Source organism: Aphelocoma coerulescens, chromosome 2 (assembly GCF_041296385.1).
Source record: "Aphelocoma coerulescens isolate FSJ_1873_10779 chromosome 2, UR_Acoe_1.0, whole genome shotgun sequence".
NCBI lineage: Eukaryota > Metazoa > Chordata > Aves > Passeriformes > Corvidae > Aphelocoma > Aphelocoma coerulescens.
The window spans coordinates 883,328-907,700 of record NC_091015.1 but is presented as its reverse complement, the minus strand read 5'-3'; the positions used below and the strand labels follow the sequence as shown (position 1 = coordinate 907,700).

The window sequence follows — 24,373 nt, the reverse complement described above, 5'->3', positions numbered from 1 at the left end:
ACCCCTTGTTCTATCACCGTCTTCCATCTCTGCCTTTCGTCTAAGCCCCCTTTAGGCACAGGCAGGACACTCCTTCATGTTATGTTTTTGGATGTACATAACACTGCTGGCCATTCCACTGACCCTTTGATCTGCACAGCAAGGGTTTGGCATGGGTGAGAGTGGAATAAAACAAAAGGGCTCTTCTGGAAGCATCTCCAGCCTTGCCAGAGGAGCTGTGGGGGAGCAGCCGTGTTCTGCTCCTGCTGCTCTGGGTGTGGTGGGCATGCAGTGAGTAACAGAAGGATCCTTCTTGTTTGACATGTTGGACAACCTGTTACACCTTGGCTGAGAGACTTTGTAGAAGACTTTTGTAAACCAGCAGAAATGTTGATTTTTAAAAAGGCCCTGAGTGATAGGGCCCTGTTTGTTCCAGTCGTGGGCTGGGGAGGTGTTCCTGGTGGTTTGCTCTTGTGTAGTGGCAGCTGAGCTGGACTGCTGGAGCTCCCAGGAAACTGAGGTGATGTGAATATGAGAAAAACCTAAGTAAGAGCTGCTCACAGTCTGGTGTCTCCAGCTACCCTCGTGCTACTGAGTTAAGTGATGATTGGTGACTTCTGGTAGTGCTGGGATGTTTTATTTGAGATTTCCTCTTGCAGCCTTTGACCTGGGGCAAAAATCCTCTCCCAGACACTGATGGGTGCTGTTCCAGAGCTGCCATGGACCAGGGCCATTCTTAGATCCATTTGCATGTAGCAACCCTGGTGTAGAGAGCAGGATTTTATATGTGGGAACGCTCCTGGTCACTGTAAACTGTGACATTGCAGCTCCTGGTGAGGAGCTCCTTCCCATTCCTTCCTGATGCAGGAAGGCATCTCAGGAAGGCCATCATTCGGCTTAGCAGCCTCTCATTAGCGGACAAGTGACATTTGGATAATGAAAGCTGCTTCTTCTCCTTGTTGCCATCAAAGAGTTCATTAATGTTCCCCCCAGCTAGGGCAGGACAGGCACTGGAGGAGCTCCAGCCCTGAATGATGATTTCATAGTTCAAGACTTGACTCTGTTCTTAGTGCTCCTTGTATAATGTGTGTGCGACTGAGTCTTTATGAATGTCAAATCATTAAAAAAGCTGTTTCTGGCCTATACTATCCCAAAAGATGCAGGTTGGATAACGCTGGCAGAGGGTGGGTGTGGGGATGTGCTTTGACAAATAAAGCAGATGACAGGAGTACAGTGGATATGTATTGATTAGACAGAACAGTAGGAAGAATTCCTGAATTCTTAAACCCTCTATTTTTAGATGTAATTCGTCTGGGCTGAAGGCTTTCTGTTCCCTGAATTGTTCCAAAAATAAATATTTCAGAAGAGGATTAAACTTGAATGTGAAAGACAGTGTTTTTTATGCATCAGTGTTCATGGAAGGAGCTGGTCAGAAATCACTATTCTCCTTAAATTTGCATGCTCTGAATCCAAATTAGAGCTGCTTTCACCAAAACTACTCATCCACACGGGAGGCTCGAGGTGCTGGTGAGAATGCAACTGTGAGAGCTAATTTTAGCTAATTCAGTCCTGGGAGCAGCAGAGTCCTTCAGCTGTGAAAAGAGACACTTCGCTCTTGCTTAAATCACTTTCTTTTTTTATTGAGCTTCTGCTGAACAGGGACAGGCTTCGCTGATTCTCACCAAGGGCAATTTCTGCCTTGGGTTTTGGTGCCGGGTTTCTTTTTGGTGTGAATCTGGATGTTAGGATTTTGTTTTGTTTTGACACTTGAGAAAGATCTTTGAATCTTTCTACGCATCGCTTGTGTCGAAGTCCTTCATCTCGGCCTTCTCTGGGTGTTTGCAGGCTCCTGTCACGGGGTACTTTGTGTGTGACATGGACTCTCCCACCCTTCCCGTGTTCCTCTCTTGGGCACTAACAAACCAGAGGGCTCTGGCTTCTGGAACTTTCCTTCCCAGGTGAGTGCAGCCCTTGCTGCACTGCCCAGCCTTCCAGAACCCTTCAAGAAGGTCCTTGGCTGGTCCTTGACACTGGCACTATGGCAACCCATGAGTCACTCCTCCAACTTCCCAGAGTCATTGCATGTTGTTTCTCTTTTTCAAATTGCTCCTGACATCCCAAAATCCGTGGTGCTATAAAAACAGCCCCGCTTGTGCAGCTGCTTATTTCCTGTCTGATTTTATGAACCTCACTGGGTTTTAACTTTGTCAGCCTGAATCGCTGCCGAAGACTCTTACTTTAAAGTCTGTCCTCTCTAATAAGGATGAAATGTGGATGTTGCCAAAGAGTGTCTGCTTGCTTTGCAGTGGGAGACCTTCATTCTTCTCTGTGCTACCTGGGACTGGGGAGGATCATCTCCTTCTCCAAGCAGTAGGACTTGCGTGACTGCCATGGAGCTCTGCCTTGCTGTTCATGAATATTTCCCTAGAAAATTATTCACTCTTCAAGTGCAGTGGAATTACATCCTGTGTTTTGAAGACTCTTTAAATTATTAGTCTAACTTAACTTCTCTTGGGAGAAGCTCTACTCAAAAGCCTGGAATTAAATGTAAAAGCAGTCTCTTTCAAATCCCAGAATCAATTGGGTTGGAAAAGATCTCCAAGGCCATCGAGTGCAACCTGTGCCTGACCCCTACTGTGTTACCAGCCCAGAGCACTGAGTGCCACATCCAAGCCTTCCTTGGACACCTCCAGGGATGGGGACTCCAAACCTCCCTGGCAGTTGCAATGTCTGAGCACCCTTTCCATGGGGAAATTCCTGCTGGTGTCCACCCTGAGCCTGCCCTGGCCCAGCCTGAGGCCTTTCCCTCTCCTCCTGTCCCTGTTCCCTGGGAGCAGAGCCCGACCCCCCCGGCTGCCCCCTCCTGTCAGGGACTTGTGCAGAGCCACAAGGTCCCCCCGGAGCCTCCTTTGCTCCAGGCTGAGTCCCTTTCCCAGCTCCCTCAGCCATTTCTCCTAGGATTTACTGTCAGCTTTATCCGAGATGCCTCATACCAGTGTGGGAACAGGAGTTTGATGCTGAACAAAAATTCATTGAAGTATTTGGCAGTGGTGTCCATGAAGGAAAAAAGTCCGTCATGTATTTGTGAATAATCCCTTGGTTTAGGGTCTTGGTGAGTTCAGGAACAGGCAAGGAGACAACATAGGGGGTTGTGGCCATAAAGGCAATTTTCCTTCTCCTGGAAGGTGTCCCTGCCCGTGGCAGGGATTGCAATGAGATCTTAAAGGTCCTTTCCACCCCAAACCATTCCATAGTTCTGAGATTCCTTGTCAGGTTGTTGTAGGTATTGCTGTTAGCGGTATTCCTCTGGGAAGAGCCAGGGATGAAATCTGAGCTGCCCAGTCTGGACTTCATGGCCACTGCGTATATTTAGCTCAGGGTTCACCAGCCTTTGCCTTTGGAGCCTACATCCGACACCCTGGGACTGCTTTGCATGTGGAATGTTGGAGCCAGGATGGGCAACGCCCCTCTTGGCTTCTCCTGTCGAGTGATATCCATGCCCTGTATGTGTTGGAGACGGGAGCTATTTAAAGGGAGCTGTTTATCCAGAGCTTTGGAAACCAAGTCTGAAGGGTGAGAGAACAGGAAACTCAAAGGTTGAGGGGCTTTCTCTTGCAGGGCACAGGAAACAGTCGTGAATTTGGGATGCTTGTTTAGGGAATTTGAGGGAGCTGATAAGGGCTTCTGATATGGGGAATGGCACATTCTTCCTGTTACAAACTCGGTGCCACTGAAGTGCATTCCACCTTGCTGGAATAAGAGGGATAATCCAGAGCATTTTTCTGCTCCCTGTCTCTGGCATTGTGAACAGAGGCTGGAACAATCACTGCTCACACAGAAAGTCCTGGATCTTTGGAACTGGAGACTGTCCAGTGATGATCATTTTGCGGGGTGCATGTGGGGAATCTCTCCCTTTCGTCCTTTTTGGGTGGCTTACCAGCATGAGCTCTGTGCTCTCCTCCAGGAGTTCACTCCATCCTCCAAAGGGCTGCCACTGGAAACTGGTAGAGACAAAGTGATACTAAAAGTAGTAAGTAGGTGCTACTAAAAGTAGTAAGAACCTTCAAAATTACAGAAACCTGAGGGGAATTGTTGATGTTTGCCCTGAAATATGGATATGATTTTGGCACTCCTTGGAGTATGACTGTAGTATGACAGATGGGGTGTGTTTGGTGAACTCTCAGGTGAGAGACTGGGTGGTAACCTGGCAGTAGTCAGTGTGGTAATGGGGTACAGGGGATTCACTTTTTCTGGGAGGGGAATCTCTGAAGCTGGAGAAGCCGTTGGAATGTTCTGTACTAACAGGACGAGGAGCTTGGGAAGCAGAGGAGCTGAGGAACAAGAACTACTGGTGCAGGATGTGGAACTGGATCTTACAGGGACAGCAAACATGAACAGTCTGCAGGCCAGGCAGTGCCTGTTCTCTGATAGAGCAGGCAGGATCAGCTGGGGAGTGGTGTAAGTGAGATCTCTGCTTTTCCTCCTGGTGCTGCTTTTCCATGTCACTTGTGGGAAAACAGTGTTGGGGAGGGAAGGAAGTTGGGAGCTTAGAATCGGGGTCACAATGCGTGGACAAGTATCTCTACACATTAAAATCGTTCTCAGAAGTATTTCTTCAAAATGGAGAACAGTCCTGGTTAAACACGGGTCACGAGTTGGGATTTGCTGGATATATGGTGTTTTTCCTGCTGTTCAGCAAGGCTTCTGGAACAGTCGGAGTCTCCCTCAATTTATCGTGTGAGGGGATGGGGTGAAGTATCTCAGATTAATTAAAGACCCCACACGTAAGAAACCTTTGCAGCCACACCTTCAATTTCAGCAAATCTTTCGATTTGGGGTAAGAAGCACAGATGTTTAACATTTCTGCTTGCCAGTGAGAACATGCCCTAACTTAAAGAGCAGCAATTTTACAACGGGGGCAGTTAAAACCCCCACAGTACAGGAATTCTGCCCTTCAAGGGTAATTTAGAGAGCAACCAGAGGTGGAGCTTTACCAAAGGAAAAGTTGGTTTGCTCAGACCAAGAACCTGTGGTAGATTTGGTCTCAGTTACCAGGCTGACTCAGCACTGCCCCATTTGAACTGGAGCAGCACTAAAAAAGGAGCTCCTGCTTCTCATTTTCATCAGTTCTGTCTGAAAAGAGAGGGCTGAGGGTTGTTTTTCTTAACAAATCAGGTAAAGTTTTAGTGGTTTCTGTGCAAAGAGATTGGAATGTCACGTGTGAGAGTGGATCACAGCAAGAGCTGTGGGATGGACTTCAAGGGAGCAGCCAGTCGGGCTGTGCCTTGGGCCGTGATGCCTTGGGAAGTGATGTGGGTGTTCTTCAGTGGGAAGGAGCTGCAGAGAAGGACCCTGATGTCCCAGTTTCTCAGGGTGGTTCACCTGCAAGTGCCGATGTGGAGAAGGGAGCTGTGGGTTTGTGGTGTGTGCTAGCAGAGTTTCCTCCGTGGGGAAGGGCAGCGTCAGTGTTACCACACAAGCAGGAGCTGACACTGGGCACCTCGTGCAGCTAAATCCTGCACAGGATATTCCTCCATTCCTTAAGTAGTGTGGTAACTCCCCTTCCCAGCCCTTCTGAAGGCAGCAGGGCTCTTCTGGAAGGTTTTTCTCACTCCTGAGTGCTTCATCGCTTTACTAAAGCTAAAATGACACTTTTCACCAGGCTATTTCCTCATTCAGCTAAAAGCTCTGGCATTTTACTTCCCTGGAACACGAAATGCCCATCTGTGGGGAGAGGAACATGGATTAGTGTTTCTGTCTGACTGCTGAGCAGGTACTGAGGTGGTGTTTTCCTGTGGGATTGGCTGGATGACTTGCAGTGGTGGAGAACAAGCTGGACATTTATTTCTCCATATGGATTGAAATACTTTAACTCTGTGGCTCAGTTTATATTCTCTTCTGTAAGGGGGGCTGTAAGGAGTAATTATTGGGATAGAATCTTTTTTTTTAACAGCTGTGTCTGCATCACAATGAAGAAACATTATCAACAGAATGTAAAATATTGGGTAGAAAAATTTGGTACACGACACCCAGGTCAGGAGATGGTTCCCAGGTAAAGCTGGTGGGAGCAGCTGCACTGGAATCATGGCAAACGTAGGGAAAGCAGCTGGAGCAGATAAAGGTGGGCTCGTGACTCGAATGTGGCTGTCACAGGTGGCTGGGCAGGTGTGACAGGGACTGACAGGGGCCCTGTGAGCTCTTAAGCCATTCATTGAGCACCTGAAATGCCACTTAGGGCAGGGATGTCCTGATCAGCCTGGATTAATTCAGCTTTAATGCTGTGTTTGGGGCAACCTATTAGGGTGTGTAACGAGGGAAAAGTCACTCACAGTTTTCATGGAATATCCTAAACGGCTTGAGCAAGTGTTGATGGGAAACAGCAATCACAGGATGGTTGGAATGTGAGGGGACCTCTGGAGCCCATCCAGTCCAACCCCTGCCCGGGCAGGGGCACCTGGAGCAGGTGACACAGGAACGTGTCCAGGGGGGTTTGGGATCCCTCTGGAGAGGGAGACTCCAGGCCCCCCTGGGCAGCTGTTCCAGGGCTCTGCCCCCCCTCCATGGAAAGAGGCTCTTCCTCCTGCTGAGCTGGAACTTGTTGTGTTTTGGTTTGTGGCCACTGCTCCTTGTCCTGTCACTGGCACCACTGAGCAGAGTCTGGCACTGATCTTATTCCTGCTGAGGGCACTGAGGAAAGCTGCCTGGATCACTGGAGGGGGACTGCAGCAAAATCTCCCGAGTTTTGCTTAATTCTGAGTGACACCACTCATGTCCCAGCATCCCTAATTCCCTGCCATCCCAGGACTCTGTGATCACACGCTTCCTTCTGCTTTGTGTCTTGCAGATAAGCAGTTTGTGAGGACTGAAGTACCTGCCCAGGGAACACCTGCTCGTGAGGTAGGAACTGATTTTCTAATGACCCAACACTAAATCTCTAATTCAAAAGCAGAGGTTGGCTACAGCTGCGTGCACACCAAAGCAGCCATGCTGGGAATCGCAGCGACCATCCAGAGATCTGAAATGGGCGTTCTGCCTCTGGGAACTTCTGTGGAGCAGACATGTGTGGAATGCACTCACCTTTCCATTCTGTTCTGTTAAACCTTCTCATCGCTGCTCTTTTTACACCCTTCCAGTTAGAGTCCTTCCAGATAGAATCAGAAAGGTTTGGCTGGGAAGGGACCTTAAAGTCCATCCAGTGCCCCCCCTGCCATGGGCAGGGACACCTCCCACTGTCCCAGGCTGCTCCAAGCCCCAATGTCCAGCCTGGCCTTGGGCACTGCCAGGGATCCAGGGGCAGCCACAGCTGCTCTGGCAATTCCAGCCCAGCCCCTCCCCACCCTCCCAGCCAGCAATTCCCAATTCCCAATCTCCCATCCATTGCTGCCCTCTGGCACTGGGAAGCCATTCCCTGTGTCCTGTCCCTCCATGCCTTGTCCCCAGTCCCTCTCCAGCTCTCCTGGAGCCCCTTTAGGCCCTGCCAGGGGCTCAGAGCTCTCCCTGTGTCCTTCCCTTCTCCAGGGGAACATTCCCAGCTGTCCCAGCCTGGCTCCAGAGCAGAGGGGCTCCAGCCTTTCAGGTATTTATTAAAGTTTCAAATATTCCTGGGGTTCTGTTTGGGATAACAGAGGGCTGGTGTGGAACTCAAGGCTTGTCCTTTCTGGCCACCTGGACCTTCTTTCCTTGGCTTTTCTGTTGCAAATGCTCACATCTTGTTTAACTTGGTCACTCAAATCTTCTTTTTATCAGAGTAAGAGGACTACAAAAGATTAGAATGGGTAAACTAGGCCAAGAAAAACAAGTCTGATTTGATTTGTTAGGAATTGGGAGCAGCGGATCATCCAGGTTTTTTATCCTGGCTGTCGTTTGGGATGCAGTTGGGATGTTTGAGGTGCTGGTGCTCACATAATGTGGTTTGGGGAAGGAATTACGATTTATTCCTGATATTTGTATGGACTCAGAGACCCAGGTATCTTCTGCAGAGCAGTCTGGGATTGTTCTCAAATGCTGGTTATGTCTTTGAGTCCTGAGAGGAATGTCTGCTGTTTTCCTCAGGGTTTGATCCATCCATCTGCCTTTTCCTTTAAAAAAGTCCTGAGCTGCTACTGGCAGTGCTGATACATCCAGTGACCCTTGGCTGTGAGGAGTGCAGAGGAGTCACATGGATTTAGCTCATAACACCTTGTTTTATATCACCAGCTCTATGCACTGTGATCTCCTGGAACTGACAGGAGCCTCACATGTCTCCTAGAACTTAGTTATGGGATAAAACTGTTCCTCAGGTGCCTTTTTGCTCAGCATCCTTAGATGGCAGATGCAGAGATAAGGTCGTAGGTGCAGAGTCCTTTATTGTCAGGGGGCTGACGCTCCTGTCAGGGTGGGACTGGAAGAGGCTCCTGTGTCCCTGTTCAGGGGTGGGACTGGAAGAGGCTCCCTGTTCATGAAGGGGCTGGAAGATGCTCCACTGCTGCAGGGGCTGGGCCCAGGCTCCCTGGGGCATTCCCAGCTCCTGCTGTCAGTCCTGGGGCTGTGGCCGCCAGCCAGACCATCTTAAGTCGTTGTCTCAAAGCCACTTGAAGAGAAGCCAAGGAAGATGGCTTATCTCCCCTGGGTGGGCTGGAGGGGGGGGGCTGTGCCCAGAGTGCCCCACGTGCTTGTGCCCGTGGCCTCAGTGGACCTGCAGAGGTCACGGGAGGTGGGGGTGTCACCTCCTCCTCAGGGAGAAGCCGGATGGGGAAGGTGATGGAGGAATGGGAGAGCTCTGTGTTTTCCTTCCTTCACCTGCCAGTCTTGAGTGGGTTTTAATTTTCCTCTTTTCTGCCTCTCTTGGCTTGGACCAGTGTGGTCTGAAGGTCTGCCAGGCTCCTGGGATGTCTGGACTTGACCTCAGACTTCATGGAATATCTGCAGTTGGAAGGGACCCTTAGGGATCATCGAGTCCAATTCCCTGCTCCTTGCAGGACCACCTAAAACTAAATCCCATAACTGAGAGCATTCTCCAGGCACCCCTTGAACTCTGACAGGTCGTGTTGTACCTCCCAGCTTGTGTAAGGGGGTGACTTTGCCGTTAGGATTTCCCTCCTTGCGTTTCTCCATTGTCCAAAACTGGGAGTTCCGGTGGAAGCTGCCTCCTGGAGTCCCAGGGATCCATGTACCGCTCCACATTTGTTGTTCGTGGTTTCAGGACATGGAAACCAACCAGGTGTTTCCCACAGGCTGCACTGAGCAATTAAATTGCTTCCTGGAGTAATTTATCCGGGAATATTTAATCCATGCTCATTGAGTGCGTGGATGAATAAAGGCAGCTTCCTCCCCAACATCCTCTGGGAAGCTGGGAGAGCAGGCAGGAGGGAGGAGGCCTTGCTGGGAGCTGGGCACTGGCTGGTCCTGGTTGGATGAGCTGGCTGAGGAATGTCCTGGGTTCTTTACAAACCTGAACCTGTTATCTTGGATTGTCCCTCAGGAATACCTGAGTTCTTCCTGCTTATTCCATTGTGAGCTCCTCCGGCCGAGCACAGGGGAATGTTTGGTCACCCCTCTTAAACTGCAGACACTGACCATGATTGTGGCACCTGGATCTTCACTGGGTTATTGTTGGTGCCACGTGTACAGGGGGGGAAAAGACCCTTCTGAAAACGTTACCTGCTGGATGAATTTCTCCTTTGTTGTGTAGCGGCTCTGACTGGGAAGAAACACGCACAAACCCACATCTTTAGGGTCAGTTTTATTGGGTGGGAGGCCCTGGCAGAGGGTGCCCAGAGAAGCTGGGGCTGCCTCTGGATCCCTGGCAGTGCCCAAGGCCAGATGGGTCAGGGCTTGGAGCAGCCTGGGACAGTGGGAGGTGTCCCTGCCCGTGGAATGGGGTGGAACGGGATGGGCTTTGAGGTCCCTTGCAACCCAAACCATTCAGGGATTTGAGGATTCTGAGTCACTTTAGCACTTAAGGTTTTATTTTCTTCAAGTGATGTAGGATGAACCCTTAATTAAAATCAAAAAAGGTGGTTGGGTTTTTTTTTTTTCAGTGCTATGCTGAATATTTATTTATTTATTTAATCTCCTCTTTTTCCCATTTGGAAGGGAATTGCTGTGTCCAAGTGCACCTCAGTGTGGCACTGGATGCTGCAGCCCTACCTTTGATAAGAAAGTGAATCATTCTCTAAAGAAACCACCAGACCGTGCCTGATAACACTGCAGGGACACCTGGAATGTCTTTTATTGCTCTTTTCTTTCATGAAATCTCAGCTTTTGTTTTCTAAGCTAAGCTTGTTTTCCAGCACCCTTGAATGTGTTTATCAGGAGCACGGAAATGTAAATACAATGGTGGTTGGGCTGCAGCAGCTCCTCCCTTCCTCCCCCTGCCTTCCTGCATGCACTTGGGGAGGGGGAAGCTGTTCTGCTGCCTTAATTCATTGCAGAAAGGACTGTTCTTCCCCCTGCTGCCACCCCACCAGATCTCAGAGAGAGCAAAGAGAGACAAGTCTCTCCTTGAGACCAAGAGCTGACACAAGGCCTCGTGCTGGGGCTCCTCTTGGCATTTTCCCAAGCTCCTGCCTAACAGCACATCCCACTTTTTAACCAGATAAGCCACACAGGCACCATTCTCCTTGAACTAAGACTGCATTCTTCTGCTTGCAACATTTGAGCACGTTTCCTAGAAGAAAAACTAAAAGAATTGGAGCCTTCACCGACCTGAGTCTCACAGCCTTAAGTTTGCAGCTGTTTCTGAGAGTTGCTGTCCAAGTGTGGTTGTGCTGGGTGTAGCTGGTCACTAGGAGCTAATGTTGGTTGATCTCTCAGCCAGCAGGAATTTTGTCCTTAAAACCAGGTCAGGATAACAGAAGGGCTCCCATGTAGAATTTGTTCTTTTGCCTCGCTGGGGGGGAATTGGGCTCAGCTGTTGGATGTGAGCAGTCACTTGGCCTCGCTCTGTGCCCGTCATCTGCTTTTTTCACTGAGTCTGTCATGAACTTTGCATGGCAGGAACAACTTTCAGGGCAGAGTTATTTCTCTTCAGTTAGCCAGGCCTTTCTTGCCTAACCTGCCACGGTAAATGCCAGCAGTGTGCCTGCACCACACTTAGGCTGTTCCCTTGTCACTGCTGAGGAGTTCAGTGATGCTCTTCCGGCCCTGGGCCAGCTGTGGGGCTGAACCAGCTAAAGAAAAATCCCCGGGATCCTCTCTAAGAATAAACATCACGTGAGAGCAGGAGTGTCCCCCTGCCTGGGGAGAATTAACGGGTTGTGCTGGGAGGGAATAACAGCAGCAGCTTAAGGGCTGGGCTGGCATCCCTGTGGCTAAGGGGATAAGCTGCAAGGCCACAGGAGGGTCTGGCCTGGACCTTCAGCGTTCCTCATGCTGAGGATGACACTGTGCTTTCAGAGCGTGCTGGCTTTATCAACCAAGAACCTGATGCGTCCCCTGTTGAAGGAGGTGGGAACGTTCCTGCTGAACCTGTGGTCCAGCAGAGTTCCCTCCAGATGAAATCCTGCTGAATGTGCCATTGACAGGCATTTCTCTGTTTTCAGGCACTTCTCTGTAGCTGTACCTTTGATGTCCCTCCCCTGGGTAGCACGGGAGGTGCTGGACTGCTGCACAAGTGTGGTGATGCTGCCTCGTGGGCCCTGGTCTGGCTCGGGCACCGAGGGATGCTGAGCTAATTCATCTTCCCAGGAATTCCCTCGCTGAGGGAGAAGGTCCCTCTCTGCACTAGCACTGGAGCTGTGAATTGCCCCCTGGTCCCTCAGAGCATCCTGAGTTCTGCCCTGGGGAGCTTTGGGGTGACTCACTGGGCCTTCCCCCACCTCACACCCCGTTCTGAAGCTCAGTTCTCATTCTCCTCGTCCTTGGGAGCTGTTCCATTAGCACCAGGAGTGCCCCTCTCCCGTGGATCACAGGCAGGCAGTTTTTGCTTCCCAAGCTTCCAACAAATCCTTTCCTGAGCTGTTGTAGGCGAAAGGTTCAGCTCTGCCTGCAGAGGGGCCCGAGTGTGCTCAGCACTTTTAAAGCTAAAGGCTTCTACCTTGGTTTAAAAGGATTTCAGCTTTTGCCTTTCTCACGTGTGTGTAGGCACAATATCCCTACTTAGAGGTAATTCCTATTAACGTGGAATGTGTTTAATCTCCGTTACATCTATTGTGGAGTTGCCCTGGCATGAACAAAATCCATACATTGAATTGCTGAAGGTGGTGCAAAAAGGCCCTTTCTAAGCGTGTTCCAGTGGCACACCAGTGTGTAAAGGCAGACTGGGATATCCCAGAGCTGTCCTTAACAGGGTAAGGAACAGGGGCGATCCCAGAGGTGTCCTTAACAGGGTGAGGAGAGTAAGGAACAGGGATATCCCAGAGCTGTCCTTAATTAAGGAACAGGGATGTCCCAGAGCTGTCCTTAATTAAGGAACAGGGATATCCCAAAGCTGTTCTTAACAGAGTCAGGAACAGGCTCCACAGCTTGGAGCCTTCCGGGTGTTTTCTGCTCCCACCCTAAATGTGCTTAGGGACTTCAGTTCTCCATGAATTTCTGAGCACCCAAGTAGCCTCCTCAGAAAAAGAGGGAGTTTTGTTCCTGGCCTGAAAACCCCTGTGGACCAAGTGGGGAGGTGCTCGTGCATGGTATGTGGAACGTGTCTGTTCCATTTCCAGGTTCCTCTGGGGGCATTTCTGGGAGTTTGCAAAAGCCACGATCCTCTGAGGCACCTGATGAGTCCATAAAGTCCCTCACTCACTGTATCCAAGATCTTGGAGAATTTTCAAATAGCTAAAACTCATTTCTTGGTATAGAAACGCTTTGTTTCATTCTTCCAAAGCTTTTTGACCTTCCAGCAGTGTTTGAAAGCTTTAAAACATTGTTTTCTCTTGACAAATCCCCTTGAAAAAGCATTGCCAGGTTTGCTGTGCCACCCCTCTGGAACACCAGGCTGGTGCTGCGTTGTCATGAATGAAAACGATTCTCCACTCGACTTTCTCACGTGGAAGCTTCCAGCCCTGTGTCCTGATGGGCAGGTTCTGGCGCTCTGGAATTATGTTGTCAAGAGAAGGGCTTATTTTAATTAAAAGTGAAGTAGCTGCTGTACTACAGTCACAGACACAACTGGAATTATTCCATGCAGGGGAAGGAGTGGGGCCTGTGTGGAAGTGGAGTGGCTGGAAGCAGAGGTGGTGTGTCCTGGCTGCCAGAGGAGCTGCCTTCTCTTTTCATGGCTGTGGCTGCTGCTCCCCGTGACCTGGGATGGTTTCTGTTCCTTGCCCAGATTTTATCTTGTTTTTTAGTGCACTGGTGCAGGTGCTGATTCAGGGCACTCAGAGTCAGTTTGCTTGCAGAGGATGGCATCCAGCCTGTCCTGTGGGCATCACAGTCATGGAATCATTGAGGTTGGAAAAGACCTTCAAGACTGAGTGCAGCCTGTGCCTGATCCCCAACTTAATTTCAGAATTCATCCTCTCTGGCCTTGCTTTCCCTCCTACGCTCTCAGATGTGTACATACACATATTTATATATTATTATATATACATAAAGGCAAAACTTTGAGTTGATGAAGGCACTGAGGGCCTGCACAGTGGTACTCAAACTATAATTAGGCTGGACTAAACCTCTGCATTTTTTTCTCTCATCATGACTTGAACTCATTCTCATCTCTGGTTTTGTCCTTCCAGTGTTTGTGCTGCACAGTTTTCATCCCATCTTAGAAACCAACACCCAAATTCTCACGTGAGAACAAAATCTATTGTTCTGGGAGACATGTACATAAGACAAACATGGAACAGGATGAATTTAGGGGAGCTGGCACGAGGGCTGAGGGACTGAGGTGAGCTTTTGTAGTGAAACGTCTCCCATTTTGTGCACTTGTGTCATTTCCAGGCTGTGGCAGTGAGGTGATGTTGCAGGAAGAAGAACGAAAAGAGGAGGTAAAGATGAGAAGTGTTGGGCGATGCACTCTGTCAGTGATGTGCCATCCTTCCCTTGCTTCCAGGAGGAGAAGGATCTCTCTGGGCAGAGCCAGGCAGCCCTTGTGTTGTGGCTTTGCTCTGGGAGGGAGGTGGGATCCAGGCTCCTCCCTGGGCCGGGTGCTATTAAAGGAAAGCAGCTGACGGGAGCAGCTGCTTGGGCTGGGGCTCAGCCCAGCATCCTCCAGAGAAAGTGCTTTGCAAACAGCCCTTTCCTACCCTGCCCCCACTTCTCCTTCCCTGTGCCAGGAGAAAAGAGGAGACTCTTTCCCCATGATTGATGAAACTCTCCTTATTTGGTGCTGCCTCTCCGGGGAAGCAGCGCACGAAATCCCCTCTGCTGCGAGGCAGTGGAGGCCAGCAGCCAAGCTGGGCTCTGGGGAGCTGGGTTTTCAAAGCTGTTAAAGAATAGGCCATTTTGGAGCTAAAACTTTGGGCAGAAGGTGGGCAGAGTCTCTTTATTTCTTAGATAAATATTTATTATTTTTGGAGTCCTTTTTAGGTCTCTTACTTCACCGCTTGTAGGCCTGTGCACACCTCAACGCTTGAAAGTCCCTCACAGTTATTATCTATGAACTCATCTTCCATGTGGCTGTTTTGAAGGCCAGCCAAGAGCATTAATCCCCACCTTCTAGAGTCCCTAATCCCTGCTGGGGCTTAGAGGAAAGTTATTCTTGTCCTCCCAGTGAAGCTGCTCTGGCAGAGCATCTCTCTCTGTAACTTAAGGCAAGTTTATTAATGTGACTTTTTATCAGCTTGGAAAGGGTACAGCTCTGGATGGAGCAATCCAACTTGGACAGTCTTACCCAGTCCTGCTGAGTGCTTAATGGCACCGAAATTGCCCAAAGGGAGGGAATCGGTGCAGGAGGTTGGTGTGCTCTTATCTCATCTCAGGCATAATTACCAGCAGTAAAACGCTCTTTGCAGGCACGAGTACGGATCTTTTTTGGGAATGGGTGCAGCTGAAGTGGAGTCAGGGCTGGAAATGGGCTGCTGGGGTGACTCTTTGCAGTTGTATCACTCTTCCTCTCCTCAGCCTGACATTCCTAAAGCCTCCCAGCTCTGGTTTTTGTCCAGTTGTGGCTGTGCTGGCGTCCGGCCCTCTCCCTGCGTGAGCCTCCCCCTTTCCAGCATCCCTCCTTACTCAAAGTCTGCTTTGGTTCCAGGAGCGCTTCTCTGAACGCTCCAGGCTGCTTCAGGTGGGCTTCCTTCTGTTTGTTGTCCTTCCAGGGATTGGGACAGGAGGGGAGTTTGAACAAGTTTATTTTCAGCTCCCTCTGTCAGTTTGGTGGCTTTGGGCAGCTCTGATGATCAGTCTGGTGTCACTGGAGGGTTTGGGAGCTGGCTCAGGGCCCTGTCATGGAGCTGTGCTGCCTCTCTGGTGCTGCCTCTCCAGCCCTCCCTTCCACAGGGAAATTGCAAAACACCCCTCAGGCTTTTGGACAAGTGCAGAGCAATCGCAGCAGCGTAATTCCCAGGAATGCAGTAGGGTTGCTCTCTTGGGTATCTGGAGTTTCTGTCTCGAGTTGTATGGGCAGAGCCTGGCTCTCCAAAGCCTGAGAGCAGCAGGAGTTGCCGTGGAGTGCCCTGATCAAACAGGCTCGTGCTTCGTGCCGGGAGCTCCCAGCAGCTCCTTCTGGAGCCCGTGCTTGGTGTTACCCCCTGAGGAAAGACAGGTTCTGCAGAGCTGACATCCTCACCCTGAGCTGAGGGGAACCTCAAGGAAGGCCAGAAGGGAACTGATGGAAAACCTACAGGTGAGAGTCTGAAATGAGAGTTTGCAGAGTTCTCAGTGCAGCTGAACACAGGGCTGAACTGAGATCAAACAGGGGGATCTGTGCCATGGAAATGCCGAGTTCCAGAGGCCTGGCTGGGAGCTGCTGGGAGGCTGGGCAGGCCCTGGCACAGGGTGGCCAGAGCAGCTGTGGCTGCCCCTGGATCCCTGGCAGTGCCCAAGGCCAGGCTGGACATTGGGGCTGGGAGCAGCCTGGGACAGTGGGAGGTGTCCCTGCCCACGGCAGGGGTGACACTGGATGATCCTTAAGGTCCCTCCAACCCAAAGCATCCTGGGATACCATTCTATGATACCAGGTGCCTGCACACGTATATGTGTATTTAGACACGCTCAAACAGGAATTCTCCCTGGTTCTCTTGCATTTGGATATTCCTTCTGCCTTGATCTTTGACAGAGATCTGGCTCCAGCTAATTACTTTTATTTTGCATAAGTGCAGAATGTAGACTTTATTTTCAAACTGCTTATACTGAGTTGAAAAGATGTTAATAAGGGACATGTTACATTCACGTTACCTGCCACTGGAATTCCTCGAAGTCCTGAAGTACCAGTATTTATTTCTCTGTTCCCTTTCCTCTGCCAATGACAGCCCTGGCCGCAGTGAACCCATTGTGTAGGGATCTGGAGCCTTCCATAGTACCTGGGAATGATGGCATTGGTTCTCTCCAGGCAGCTGTGCTGTGGGAGAGGGAAATGTTTAATGCAGCCTGATGGAATGTGCAGGGCAGTTCCCACCTGTGCAGGTGATTCCTCACCGGAATCCCGGCTGCGTGGGGCCGTGCTGCGGGTGTTTGGAAGGGAATGCTCTGTGGGATGCATTGACAGCAAGATGGGAAGCAGCAGATGGCAGAGCCTTTGGCTGCTGGCGGGTTTTGGCCTGTGCTGGGATCGCCAGAGACCTCTCTCTGGTGAGGCCTGTGGTGAGATCGATTCCGGTGCGGAATTACAGCCAAGGTAAATGCTGGAGTGCCCCAGCTCCCTCAAGGACCAGGCTCCCTGTAAAGCGTGTTCTGGCTGGGGCACAGGTTGTGTTTGGAGCGAGCAGTGCAGAGCCTTGAGCTCCTCTTTGAAGAGCTCATTGTAGGGGCAGGTGCAAAGCTGAGAGGCTGCGTGGGGCATCGATCCGTCCCCGCTGGCGTAAGGCTGAATTCCTTGGAAAACATCCTCCTGGGGCAGGACCTCTGCCCTGGAGCAGCCATGTCACTGTGGGGTTGTTCAGCTGTAAATGGGCATTGTCCCTTCAGGGTTTGGGGTTGCCATAGTTCCTACCACAGTCTTGCAGCTCCAGTGCAGCTTTATGGGTGTTGGGAGCTTTTCCTTCGTGCAGTGCAGGGATTGTGTGACATTCCTTGGATGCACTCTGCAGATTCACAGAATCTTGAAGGTGGAAAAAGACCCCTGAGATCATCGAGTCTAACCTTTGACTGACACCCCCATATCAGCTGTAGCCTTGAGTCATGCTGGTTGCTGTTGCCTCCCCTGGATGCCCTTCTGATCCTGCACTTCCCTTTGAAGTCCCTGTATGTTAAAGGAAAAAATGTTCCTTTTTTTTTTTTTGAATCAAGTACAGATAATTTTAGTGTTAGTGAATATGAAAAGCAGGTGGGAACTGCTGTAGTAAAGCTGGGAAATGCTGGCCTGGCAGCCTTCAGGCCACCTTCAGTTATGGCTTTTGAGCTGACAGTGAGCAGGAGCTCCACACGTGGAGAGAGGAGCTTGTTTTACAACTTGCCTCTGGCTGCTGTGGGATTTCTGCCTGGTTATCCTTGGAGACTTTATCATTCCATGAAGTGTGAGCTCTCCAAGCCACGAGTGGCTGCAAGGCAGGAAGAAAATAGAAGTTGCCTCAAATCTCCAGAAATTGAGAGGATCTTTTTAACATTCCCAACGAGGCAGGAATGCTGGGAGACTGTCTGCTGCCTGGCTCTGCTAATTCACGTGGCTTCTGAATAATTGATGATGGGGAAGGCATGGCTCGTTGGCTTTATCAGTGCTTTCCTAAGGGAAATGCAGCTGATGAAAATGTTTCTGATTATGGAGCAGAAATCATCATTAAGGACTTGGATGCAGCAAGTTGGGTTTATTTGCAGTACTAATAACAGCAAAAATAATGCTTGAAGCAGAGAAATGGCTCATTCCCCAAGGAATGAAACCCTGCAAATTGATGGACACTCTTGGACATCCTGAATAAACCCCAGGATTGTGGAAAGGCTTACAAGACATCATTAAGTGGACAAATTGCACTTCAAGCAATCGACTTTGAAACGTTAAAGTTTTAACTCAGAAGAGCTGAAGTATGACCTGTGAAAAAGAACTGGCCCTGGCCAGCCAGAGCTCGGTTTGTCCCAGTGACCTTCCCTGTCACATTTCCACGGCCTCACTGTGGCTGTTCCCATTCTGCTCCGGCAGTTGCTCCTGGTTTATTGCAGATCTGGCATTCCCGTGGCAGGGAATTCAGCCCCCCAGCCCCAGCATCTCCTGCACGCTCCCTGGAGGAGCCTCAGGTTTCCCCACTCCTGGAAGGCCAGGTGGGAGCAGCAGGCAGAGCCAGAGGCTGAGGGAGAGGTTCTTCCTGAGCCGAGATGTGGAAGGAGGAGATGGGAGAGGAAGTGGCTGGGAGCAGACAGTGGGAGGAGGAAGCAATCAGGGCTGAAGCTCTGCCTCGACTTTGGGATCGTGTTGAAACTTCATTAAACCCATCTGAAGTGAGAACATAAAACTTCCTGTTTATTGTCTGCTGTATGGCCATAAAGGGATTGTGGAAGGCACTGGGATCTGCATGAAGCCTTCAGGGCTATTTCATGGTTGGAATCCTGGAATCCCAGCCTGGTTTGGGCTGGAAAGAACCTTAAGGATCATCCAGTGCCACCCCTGCCATGGGCAGGGACACCTCCCACTGTCCCAGGCTGCTCCAAGCCCCAATGTCCAGCCTGGCCTTGGGCACTGCCAGGGATCCAGGGGCAGCCACAGCTGCTCTGGCAATTCCAGCCCAGCCCCTCCCCACCCTCCCAGCCAGCAATTCCCAATTCCCAATCTCCCATCCATCGCTGCCCTCTGGCACTGGGAAGCCATTCCCTGTGTCCTGTCCCTCCAGGCCTTGTCCCCAGTCCCTCTGCAGCTCTCCTGGAGCCCCTTTAGGCCCTGCAAGGGGGAATCTGGGATTCCCGAGTGGAAATAGCTGTGCTGTCCTTGTGTTCCCTCGTGGAGGCAATAGTAGGAACTGTTTCCCCGTCACTTGTGTGTTTCTGGCTGGTTTTGTGTAGGAGCTTGGAGCCTCTGCGGCTGGCTGAATTTATTCTGAGTAATTAAAGTGAGCCAGAAGGCTTGGGGAGTTTGTGCTGAGGAGGGAAACAACTCCACAAGTGCTTTGTCTGTTTCAGGAGTCCAAGCTTAAAATCACCAAATGCCTCAAACCTGCCCCCCTTGCACCCAAACCCACTCTCTTTGTCCCCAGATCTGCCTCCTCTGGTCCTGCCTTGTCCCTTGTCCCTCACACAGGAGGGCAGCAATCACTTATGCCCTGTAAATAACAGCTGGAAAAATCTCTTGCTGTGTTTATGGATTGTCTGAAGGAGAATGGTGGCTCTGTGACTCTCCCTGAAATCCTGATTTGCTGGAAGTCCAAACATGCACTAGAAATCAGGAATATTTGGTGTGCTGCCTCCCTGTCTGCTCTCCCAGGAGCTCTGAGGAAGCTGCCAGCTCACTCTGGTTTCAGCAGCACCTCCAAGTTGAAATTTGGTGTTTGATTCTGCTGTGGAAATATCTGGAATCTCCTAATTAACCCTGGTTTGATGGTGCCATGGGGTACTTGGGCTGCTCCAACAGGTCTGGAGCATCCCAAAGAACCAGAGACTTTGCCGGGGGCAGAGGGTGGCACCTGCACTTCAGGGAGTCCTTGGGGAATTGATTCCCAAATTCTGGAATCCAGGACACCCATTCTGAGGCTGCTTTTTCCAGCACTTGAGCTGAGAGTGATTGTAAGTGTTGGAAAGATTTTATTAAAGATCTCTCACCCTCCATCTCTTTGCCTCTAAGAAGCTTCTGGTGATTTGTGGGATTTTCCTGTGACTCCAGAAACAGCCACACAGCAGAGCTCTTGCTGTGTTTAAAACAATAAATAAGTGAATCCCATGGGTTTAGACTGTGCCAAAAAAATTTTAAAAATTCAGTTGGGTCATAGATTTTTGTGCCCAGCTGTGGATTGTAAGGAACGTCAGCGACTCGAGTGGTCGCTGTGTCCTCTCCTCTGGAAGGATGGATGCAGAAACCCTTTCCACAGATTCCAGGACTCTGGGAAGGAGGATGACTTAGCAGATCTCTGCTCTCCTGTTTCCTCACGCCTCAGCAGCCACAGCCGAGTGCTCCCAACAGCTCCAGCTAAGAAAAGCAACCTGACTTACCCAGGAGAAATGGGAATTATGACCAAGCTGTCCCTGTTTCTTCCAGCCAGGCATTTCATTCGGGATGGAGTTAGGAGCTAATTTTAAAGGGGCAAGTGGATCTGATGGAATAGTGGCCGTGCTTCTCATAAATCTGGGCATCAGAGTCTCTTTTAAACCAGCAAAAGCGAGGAAGTGTTACTTCACTGTTCCTCCTGCTTGGGAGAGATTTCTCTTCCCTCTCTGGCAGGAAGGTTGCTGGGCCAGAGGCCGAGTCCAGCCTGTTTGGAGCAGGATGGAGCCATGGATTCCTGCCAGGAGCCTGGCAGGGCTCTGGAGCGGGCTGGAATGCTGTGTCACTGTCACTGCAGGGCTGGAACTGGTACCTGGGGGTGCTCCTCTGGGAAAAGCCATCATTCCCTCTGCCAGAAATCCCAGGGAAGTATAGCAGTGTCCCCCACTGAGTATGATTCTGTTTGGACAGTTTGCAGGCTTTCAAGGTTGGGGTTTTTTTGGCAGCATCCCTGTGCCCACTTTCCTCTTCCTCAGCCTTCAGACAAGACACACAAAATCTGGGTCAGACTGATTATAACTTGAAATTCCAAGCCTGTGCGTGCCCGGAGGCAGGAACACAACTGAGCAGTCAGGGGAGCTGCAAAATGGAAGCACAAAGTTGAGGAAATAAATTCCACTCTTCCCTGGATGGGGAGCTGGAGGCTGTGACTCATGCAGGTTTTGATTTGCCTCCCTTTGCAGAGGGTGGTGAGTGGGATGATGGCTCTGGGAAGTTGTTCCAGGGGCTCACTTAAAGTAAAACCTGGGCAAGGAAGTTGCTGAAGAGAAGTTCTTGACACCCTGTGAAGTTGTTGATGCCCCTGGATCCATGGAAGTGTCCAAGGCCAGGTTGGATGGGGCTTGGAGCAGCCTGGGATAGTGGAAGGTGTCCCTGCCATGGCAGGGGTGGCACTGGATGGGCTTTAAGGTCCTTCCAACCCAAACCATTCTGGGACACTGCCAGGGATGGGGCAGCCTTGACTAAAAACCAGTGAATAGTTGGAACTCTTTGGAGCAAGACACCAGGATCGGGGTCTGTGATGTGGTGAGGGATTGAAATAACCCTGCTGAATCTTGCAGATTAGCTGAGAGATGGATTTTATTTATCCCCACAACCAGGTTACTCACTGAGTACACAGAGATTCTGAGTGTGGAGAAGAACAGATGGGGCAAACCCTGAGTGTAACAGATCAGCTGTGCCTGGAACAGGAGGGATCTAAACAATCCTCCTGTGTAAAAATAATGTGTGAGTTAAAGGAACATGATTGATTTGCTTTGGGATAATTTGAAGATTTCCTGGAATGTGTAGCTACAGGAAACCCCTTCTCCTTGTCTGTAGTGCAGCTGTCACTGTGGCACTGGCAGGGCTGTTCCGTGCTCCTTCACACCTTTCCTGGGAGCAAACTCCTCCCTTGGTGTTGCCAGGGAGGGCTGGGCTGTCCTCCGAGGCTCTTCCTGGATACAAACCTGGAGTCAGGTTGGTGTCACCCGTGGCTGCTCCACTCCCTCTGCTGATTTAACAGCCCCAAGGATCTCAGCAGCTCTTCCACTGCTGAAGAATTATTCAGAATCCCTGAGGCTGGAAAAGCCCTCCCAGCCCATGGAGTCCAGGCTGTGCCCGATGCCCACCTTGTCCCCAGCCCAGAGCTCTGAGTGCCACAGCCAGGAATTCCTTGGGCACCTCCAGGGATGGGCACTCCAAACCTCCCTGGGCAGTTCCAGTGCCTGCCTAGCCTTTCCAGGAAGGGATTTCAGTGCATTTTTAAACCTCTGCCTTCAGAAGCCTCAGTCACTCCTCAGTTTTTCCCTCTCATCCCCAGGTTAATGGCAGAATTCCTCTTCCCTGTGCTCTGTTAATGTCTGATTTCCAGAGCTGTGGAGGCAGGGGATTAAGGTGCATCTTGCTGAGGGTTCTTTAATGCTTCCCAGCCAGCCTCTTCCATATGAATGGAAACGGGGTAGGAAGGATCTGTCTCTCTAAGCTGCTCACCACATGAATATGCTCTGGGATTTGCTTTCTACCCTTGGGCACAATCCCTGCAATATCCTCATTTTCCTTTTGCTTTGGTTAGCAGACAAGCCCTGGGAATCTGGGAATTGGTGCAGTTTGGCTGCTGTAACCCTGGAGATGGAAAGGCAGGAATTCCCAGGGCTGTTGTGGCTGTGCTTGGAGCCCACCTGGGCTGAGGAGGGATCCCTGCAGTTTGTGCCAGGTGCTCCTGCGTGTCTGAGACACCAGTGCTGTATTGGAAATGGCTTTTCTTAGTTACCCTGGTTTATTTTTATGCATCGTTTCTACATTCCCTATTTAGCTAAATATGGACAAGGAGGTGTCCTGCTGATAAGGCTGCATAACCTCATTATTATTTTTCCCCAGAAAGTAGATCACTTCCGTGTCCTAGTTCCTATGTAGGCCTGAAGGAGCAGCACTGTCAGTGCCACGAAGCCCCCAAATGCCATGTATTTTATGGCAGCTGTTCCACGGAGTGCAGCCGACTCCATGTCGGGCTCTGCTCCCAGGAAACAGGGACAGGACAAGAGGAAACAGCTTCCAGCTGTGCCAGGGGAGGGCCAGGTTGGATATTGGGAACATTCCTTCCCCAGAAGGGCTGTCCGGCCCTGGCACAGCTGCCCAGGGCAGGGGTGGAGTCCCCATTGCTGGAGGGATTTAGAAGCCATTGTGGATGTGGCACTGGGGACATGGGGCAGGGGTGGCCTTGGCAGTGCTGGGGGATGGTTGGACTCGATGGACTTAAGGACCTTTTCCCCCTCAGGCACTCTGTGCTCATGATGCAGCTTGTTGGGAAATTTAAATTCTGTTTTTCTTCTGATGCTAAATGACATTTTCAGAAGAAAATGATTAAATGTTCGTTGCTCCACACTGAGACTCACTGACCTAAAGCCATCAGTTCACTTGTGAGCTGAAAGCAAAGGAGGGTGTGGCTGAAAACTTGGCTCTTTCTGAGCCCCATTTGTTCCTTGGAGGAGACTGGCCAGGGCAGGGATAAAACTTCTGTAAGTGCCTTCCCTGGCTGGTGCTTCCCACAGGGTAATGCTGCCAGCTGTGTGCACATCTGGGTGGTGTTTTGTCTTAAAATAGTCAGGAACTCTGAAAGAAACCTTTTTGATAGGATTCTTTCACTTAAGTATAGAAAGGTTTTTTTACTAACCATAATTCATTCAACTGTGACCCTGCACAGGGGGTGAAGAGCTCCAAACTTTTCACCTCTGGATTTCCAAGTGGTGATTCAGGGCCTTTATCTAAACCGACAAGAGCTGCAGTTGCTGCCTGAAGTGTGGTCTGCCTGCAAGCCTGACCTTTTATTGTTCAAAGAATAAAAAAAGAGGAGCTTGAACTGAATTAGTTTCCATAATATACCATTGCCTGGAAGGACAGAAACACCACTATCAGTGGGATAGCATTGTTCCTAAGGAATGTGAGGCTGGAGCCTGTAGGTATGTGGTGGCCCTGTAGTGCTGACACAGAATTTCCTGGAGTTCAAGGAGTAGGAGCCTTTGTTTTTTGGGAACAAGAGGATCTGTGTTCTGCCACCCCATGGAAGGCAGCGAGCCTGGGCTGCTGCACAGTGGCCACTTGGGTTGCCCCTCATGACCCAGCACACACAAGTGTCCCTTGTGTTCCTCGGGCCGTGGCTGCAGCTCTGTGTCAGCAGCTCCTGATTTTCCTAAGGAGAGGCCGGAGCCCCTCTGCTCTGGATCAGGCTGGGAGAGCTGGGAATGTTCCCCTGGAGAAGGGAAGGCTCCAGGGAGAGCTCAGAGCCCCTTGCAGGGCCTAAAGGGGCTCCAGGAGAGCTGGAGAGGGACTGGGGACAAGGACTTTCTGTACATTCCAGCAGTTTTTGTTGGCTCTTGTTCCTAAGAATTCCTTGAAAAGGCTGAAACATGAAAAAGTAAAGACTTGGTGCTGTGTGTGTGTGGTGCCAGCCTGAAGGCTGGAGATGAGTCAGTTCAGGTGCATTTTCAGTTTGGTGCCAGGAATTAAATTGAACACAGGGAGGGATAGCTGGTGATTACCTCTCTGCTGTTTCTAGTTCGTAGCTGTGGATGTAATGCCTATGTCTGCACTTTGCTATATTTTTTTTCACATAAACATTATTAAAACGTCGCTTTCCCTCCCAAATCCCAGGGCTGGAGGGCGTTTGCTGGGGTTAGCAAGGTTTGCTGAGGACATGACCATGCTGCAGGACCCTCTGGGAGGGATCAGGAG

The 24,373-nt window shown here is 50.4% G+C and overlaps 1 protein-coding gene across 2 annotated transcripts in view; it reads left to right on the top strand.

Annotated features, from left to right (window-relative positions):
• Nucleotides 1-24,373, top strand: part of MAP4 (microtubule associated protein 4) — a 156,751-nt gene that overhangs the window by 21,971 nt on the left and 110,407 nt on the right. The window contains exons 2-3 of one of the 2 annotated variants that reach the window (XM_069006128.1): nucleotides 6,824-6,876; nucleotides 7,498-7,555. The gene's annotated coding sequence lies outside the window, so the exon portion shown is untranslated. The remainder of the gene's footprint in view (nucleotides 1-6,823; nucleotides 6,877-7,497; nucleotides 7,556-24,373) is intronic. The other variant, XM_069006127.1, reaches the window with a different exon arrangement.